This window comes from Salmo trutta, chromosome 14 (assembly GCF_901001165.1).
Source record: "Salmo trutta chromosome 14, fSalTru1.1, whole genome shotgun sequence".
Taxonomy (NCBI): Eukaryota; Metazoa; Chordata; class Actinopteri; order Salmoniformes; family Salmonidae; genus Salmo; species Salmo trutta.
The window spans coordinates 82,475,448-82,481,125 of NC_042970.1; positions in this window are offsets into that span (position 1 = coordinate 82,475,448).

Genomic DNA, 5,678 nt, shown 5'->3' on the forward strand with positions numbered 1-5,678 from the left:
TTCAGCCTTATAGCGCCTTATTCAGCCTTATAGCGCCTTATTGACCTGAACTGTGTGTGTGTGTGTGTGTGTGTGTGTGTGTGGCAGATTACTGCCCAAGCTTCTTTTAATCCATCACATTCCTTTGCAGGCCACGTAAGATTCTCACAGACAGACAGACAGACAGACAGACAGACAGACAGACAGACAGACAGACAGACAGACAGACAGACAGACAGACAGACAGACACATTCACACACCACATGGACAGACAGACACATTCACACACCACATGGACAGACAGACACATTCACACACCAGATGGACAGACAGACACATTCACACACCACACGGACAGACACATTCACACACCACACGGACAGACAGACACATTCACACACCACACGGACAGACACATTCACACGGACAGACAGACAGACAGACATTCACACACCACACGGACAGACAGACACATTCACACACCACACGGACAGACACATTCACACGGACAGACAGACAGACAGACAGACAGACATTCACACACCACACGGACAGACAGACAGACACATTCACACACCACACGGACAGACAGACAGACACATTCACACGGACAGACAGATATACACACTCACACAGACAGACAGATATACACATTCACACGGACAGACAGATATACACACTCACACAGACAGACAGATATACACACTCACACAGACAGACAGACAGATATAGACACTCACACACCAGACAGACAGACAGATATACACACTCACACAGACAGACAGACAGACAGACAGACAGACAGACAGACAGACAGACAGACAGACAGACAGACAGACAGACAGATATACACACTCACACACAGACAGACAGACAGACAGATATACACACACACACAGACAGACAGATATACACACACACACAGACAGACACAAACAGATTCTCACACAGACAGACAGACACAAACAGATTCTCACACAGACAGACAGACACAAACAGATTCTCACACACACAGACAGACACAAACAGATTCTCACACACACAGACAGACACAAACAGATTCTCACACAGACAGACAGACACAAACAGATTCTCACACACACAGACAGACACAAACAGATTCTCACACACACAAACAGACACAAACAGATTCTCACACACACAGACAGACACAAACAGATTCTCACACAGACAGACAGACACAAACAGATTCTCACCTAGACAGACAGACACAAACAGATTCTCACACACACAGACAGACACAAACAGATTCTCACACAGACAGACTCAGTGAAGGAATGTGTGTGTGAGGATCAAACAGCAGGATGCGGTGGGAGCGTTCATACCTGACTGTGTATCTGTCAGGCTGTGTGTCTGTCAGGCTGTGTGTCTGTCAGGCTGTGTGTCTGTCAGGCTGTGTGTCTGTCAGGCTGTGTGTTATGTTGGTGGGATAATAGGTTGGCATCCCAGAGGTACATAATAATAGGTGTCCTTCTGGAAGAGATCCTTATTCTAGTCTTCTTTCCCAGGGACTTCCCTGGCTGTGTGTCTGTGTGGGAGGATTATTCTAGTAGTCTCTTCCCAGGGACTTCCCTGTCTGTGTGGGAGGATTATTCTAGTAGTCTCTTCCCTGTCTGTGTGTCTGTGTGGGAGGATTATTCTAGTAGTCTCTTCCCAGGGACTTCCCTGTCTGTGTGTCTGTGTGGGAGGATTATTCTAGTGTAGGATGAGATCTGATGAAACTACTGTTTGTCTTTGACTTGCTTCATGTCCTGAGTCTAATTACCCGTATTACATGTCTCCAGCTGACCAGGATTCAGTTGTTATTACAGGTGTCTGGGTCAATAGTGAGTACTGATCTATGTCTCCAGCTGACCAGGATTCAGTTGTTATTACAGGTGTCTGGGTCAATAGTGAGTACTGATCTATGTCTCCAGCTGACCAGGATTCAGTTGTTATTACAGGTGTCTGGGTCAATAGTGAGTACTGATCTATGTCTCCAGTTGGGAAAGGATTCAGTTGTTATTACAGGTGTCTGGGTCAATAGTGAGTACTGATCTATGTCTCCAGTTGGGACAGGATTCAGTCCGATCGCCCCTTCGCAGCTATGCACCTTTTTAAAGGCAATGTTGCTTTGTTCGCAAAGACCCCATTCACGACAAACCTACATATGTTGGCTCAATCGGAAATTACATTCAAACGTGCTTATAATGCGGAGCTTCCGAGGTCCAGAATGAATCTAGGCCCTAATGTTAATGATACAAAAATATATCTTTCTTTCTTTCTTTCCCTCCCTCAGGGGCGGAAATCCCGGGGGGGACACAACCCCCCCCCCCCCCCCCATCCTGGGAAAAATATGATTTGTCCCCCCCAATATATCACTGTAAACATAACTATGTAATTTAAATAATATTAATAATACGCAATGAAAGCAATTGTGCTGATTATAGACACTTAATAGCGCGTTTTTAAGTTTCAAAAGATTGCGACCCCCCCCACCCTTTTCCTCACAATGGTTTGATCCACTGCCAGTTCCTTAGTTGGCAAGGTAACAGAGGGTTCGTATCTACTGTCTGAAAGGCACTCAATGCACGTAACTGACGTGAGGTTAATCCAGTCAATCGCGCGCACACACACTAGCTGAATATGCAGAGCTAGCGCGCAAATATTAACTATTAAGCTAGCTAGTACCTATTCCATTTATGTGGCGTCGTCAAAGATGGAATCTTTGCTATCGTCAGTTTATTCCAAGATCAGCACGCAGATGATGTAAATTAGTGCTTCAAAGTCCCTGTGATAAGGTTAGCGATAAACTGAAGTCCAAACTGAACAGAACTACACTCTCTTCTACCATTGTCTTAAATATATTTAATGGTCTCGTTGCAAAAGCTAAGTTGTCGCAAGGGAACTTGTATTTATTTATTTTATTTCACCTTTATTTAACCCGGGTAGCAAAGATTATAGCAAACACCACTGAAACTGAATTGGTGCTCGCTAGCTTTGCAAATTCAGCTATTGTTGGAAGCCAGCCAATATGAAACAAACTTTTAAAATTATAAAAGGTTGCAGCATATGTTGTGTAAATGGTGAACTCATACAGCTGTCAACTCTTGTCACTGCAATCCGTTTCACATTTGCTAGCTACCTTTTAGATCGAAGCCCAAATAGAATGATAGAAGATAAGATGATAGAAGCCCATCTCCTACTGTAAATAACCTACACACTGTGTGTGTGTGTGTGTGTGTGTGTGTGTGTGTGTAGCCTGCCAGCCAGGTAGAAAAATGGCAGAAAAATGGCAGAAAAATTAAAAATACGGACATCAGAGTATTTTTCAGTACACCAAAACCCTAGTAGCCTAATATCTCAAAGACTAGTTGATAAAATGTTCATAAGAAAGAAGTAAAATGCTAATGGAAATGTTTCACAATGATGTCATTAGGCAGAGCAGGCAACAGATGGCACACAGACAGCAGAGTTGGGGACAGATATGCAGGGACAGACTGGCAGAGACAGGGAGTCTCAGGTAAGTTTGTTGAGTCTTTGTTTGGTAACATTATGAAAGGTTCTCAATTTTTTTGACTTGTAAAATAGGAACATAATTGGAAAATGCCATGGATACCCCTACTCTCAACTTAAACTGGTGACTGAACTAAGATTTGTTAAAGGCAATGGTATTGCTGTTGTGATTAGTTGTGTAGTTTTGGGTACCGGTAGTTAGGAGTACGGCAAACACCTTATTTCTTTGGTTCCTCAATATACATTTACCATATTACAATGTAGGCTATGTGTTACAGCACTATTTTTGGTGTCCCCCTCAGGAATTGCTCTTGAGAAAATTTAATGTAACTGTCCCCTCCAAAGTTTCGCTCCTGCTCCCCCTCTTTCTTTCTCTCCCTCCCTCCCCCCTCTCTCCTTCTCTCTCTACCCCCTCTTTCTTTCTGTCGTTCACCCCTTCTCTCTCCCCCCTCCCTTCTGTCTCCCCCCCTCTCTCCTCTCTCTCTCCACCCTCTCCTTCTCTCCCCCCCCCCTCTCCTTCTCCCCCCTCTCCCCCTCTCCTTCTCTCTCTCCCCCCCTCTCCTTCTCTCTCCCCCTCTCTCCTTCTCTCTCTCCCCCCTCTCCTTCTCTCTCTCCCCCTCTCTCCTTCTCTCTCCCCCCTCTCCTTCTCTCTCTCCCCCTCTCTCCTTCTCTCTCCCCCTCTCTCCTTCTCTCTCCCCCTCTCCTTCTCTCTCTCCCCCCTCTCCTTCTCTCTCTCCCCCCTCTCCTTCTCTCTCCCCCCTCTCCCCCTCTCTCCTTCTCTCTCTCCCCCTCTCTCCTTCTCTCTCTCCCCCTCTCTCCTTCTCTCTCTCCCCCCTCTCCTTCTCTCTCTCCCCCTCTCTCCTTCTCTCTCCCACTCTCTCCTTCTCTCTCTCCCCCTCTCCTTCTCTCTCTCCCCCTCTCTCCTTCTCTCTCCCCCTCTCTCCTTCTCTCTCTCCCCCTCTCCATCAGTCCTTATTAGTTGGTCCCTCAGTAGAGACAGTCCCGTTATAGTAAATAAACCAGATAATCACGCACACACAGAATTATCTGTGCAGTTAAATAAAGGTTACAATAAAAAATGTATTAAAATCTGTGCAGAGATAAGAGTCTTACATCAACAGATGTTGAAATTCCCCTGGCTAGAGGAGGAGGAACAAATTCCCCTGGCTAGAGGAGGAGAAACTCCCCTGGCTGGAGGAGGAGAAACTCCCCTGGCTAGAGGAGGAGGAACAAATTCCCCTGGCTAGAGGAGGAGAAACTCCCCTGGCTGGAGGAGGAGAAACTCCCCTGGCTGGAGGAGGAGAAACTCCCCTGGCTAGAGGAGGAGAAACTCCCCTGGCTGGAGGAGGAGAAACTCCCCTGGCTAGAGGAGGAGAAACTCCCCTGGCTGGAGGAGGAGTAACTCCCCTGGCTAGAGGAGGAGAAACTCCCCTGGCTAGAGGAGGAGAAACTCCCCTGGCTAGAGGAGGAGGAACAAATTCCCCTGGCTAGAGGAGGAGAAACTCCCCTGGCTAGAGGAGGAGAAACTCCCCTGGCTAGTAGAGGAGAAACTCCCCTGGCTAGAGGAGGAGAAACTCCCCTGGCTAGAAGAGGAGAAACTCCCCTGGCTAGAGGAGGAGAAACTCCCCTGGCTAGAGGAGGAGAAACTCCCCTGGCTAGAGGAGGAGTAACTCCCCTGGCTGGAGGAGGAGAAACTCCCCTGGCTAGAGGAGGAGTAACTCCCCTGGCTAGAGGAGGAGAAACTCCCCTGGCTAGAGGAGGAGAAACTCCCCTGGCTAGAGGAGGAGTAACTCCCCTGGCTAGAGGAGGAGAAACTCCCCTGGCTAGAGGAGGAGAAACTCCCCTGGCTAGAGGAGGAGAAACTCCCCTGGCTAGAGGAGGAATAACTCCCCTGGCTAGAAGAGGAGAAACTCCCCTGGCTAGAGGAGGAGTAACTCCCCTGGCTAGAGGAGGAGAAACTCCCCTGGCTAGAGGAGGAGTAACTCCCCTGGCTAGAAGAGGAGAAACTCCCCTGGCTAGAGGAGGAGAAACTCCCCTGGCTAGAGGAGGAGTAACTCCCCTGGCTGGAGGAGGAGAAACTCCCCTGGCTAGAGGAGGAGTAACTCCCCTGGCTAGAAGAGGAGAAACTCCCCTGGCTAGAGGAGGAGAAACTCCCCTGGCTAGAGGAGGAGAAACTCCCCTG